General features: G+C 40.9%; 1 non-coding gene across 1 annotated transcript; it reads left to right on the top strand.

The window, feature by feature from the left end:
* Positions 1 to 316: 316 nt before the first annotated feature.
* LOC111825504 lies at positions 317 to 436 on the top strand. Its single transcript, XR_002828689.1, has one exon. It is a non-coding gene; the product is annotated as a small nucleolar RNA SNORA61 (small nucleolar RNA).
* Positions 437 to 1,189: the final 753 nt, after the last annotated feature.

Raw genomic sequence — 1,189 nt, 5'->3', positions numbered from 1 at the left:
AAACAAGACAAAACAAAAGCCTCAGAGACAGACAATAGTCTAGTGATTACCAGAGGGAAAGGGGGTGGGAGAAGGTAGGAAGAGGGTAAAGGAGGGATGAAAGGAGATGAAAGGAGACTTGATTTGGGTGATGAACACACAATACAACATACAGATGATGTATTATAGAACTGTACCCCTGAAACCTATATAGTTTTATCAACCAATGTCACCCCAATAAATTCAATGAAAGAAATGTAAAAAAATTAAAAATAGCTAACATACTTACTACATTGCTTCACTTAAAATGTTTGGTGAATTATAAAGTAGAATGGCTACCCTCTGGTTCTCTTTCCCATGGGATCTGAACACTGATTTTGGTGGTTGTAAAGGAGGAAAAGTAATACTGAAGCTGGCCTCACAGTGCTTGTAGTCTGTGGGCTAGTTTCAAACAAGGTTGAATTCACTTTGAGCTTGTTTTGTCCTCTCTTGTAAAATGAGATAAAGGGAGGAAGGATGTATGTGAATCTGGGCAGTTGGTGTAATGATTGTGACTAATATTTCTGCCTTTGGAAGGGCTCTTAAAAGTGAGTCCTTTTTTTTTTTTAGATCTGTTACCAGTAAACTGTCTTCATTTGTAATTAAGGATCTACAACAGGGGTGGGCAAACTTTTTGACTCGAGGGCCACAATGGGTTCTTAAACTGGACCGGAGGGCTGGAACAAAAGCATGGATGGAGTGTTTGTGTGAACTAATATAAATTCAAAGTAAACATCATTACATAAAAGGGTACGGTCTTTTTTTTTTTTTAGTTTTATTCATTTCAAACGGCCAGACCCGGCCCGCGGGCTGTAGTTTGCCCACGGCTGATCTACAAGATCTACAGCGTTGGGAAAGCTCTACGTAAGAGGCAAGCTAAAAGACAAGTTTGTGAAGGAGACTGACTGTTCTTTGAGCTAGATCCAGGCCAGAACAGAAACTCCAGAAACAAAAATCCCCTCAGCTCCTCCTCCATGCTCCACGGCCTGCTGGTTCTTGAAATAGGCCTTTGCCCATCCCTTATGGTGGAGCTGGTTCCTTATCCATCCTGCCCTGCAGCATGGATTGTCTTGTGTGCTACATTCCCTTAAATTCTTGATGTAAAAAATAGATAAAGCAGAGTGGATAAAAGCCAAACAAGGGCCCGCTCATTTAATTTTGTTTTCTGCTG

Source organism: Myotis lucifugus, unplaced genomic scaffold (genome assembly GCF_000147115.1).
Source record: "Myotis lucifugus unplaced genomic scaffold, Myoluc2.0 scaffold_28, whole genome shotgun sequence".
In the NCBI taxonomy this organism is placed as follows: domain Eukaryota; kingdom Metazoa; phylum Chordata; class Mammalia; order Chiroptera; family Vespertilionidae; genus Myotis; species Myotis lucifugus.
Note: the sequence above shows the minus strand (reverse complement) of the source record. Positions and strands in the feature narration are given on the sequence as shown.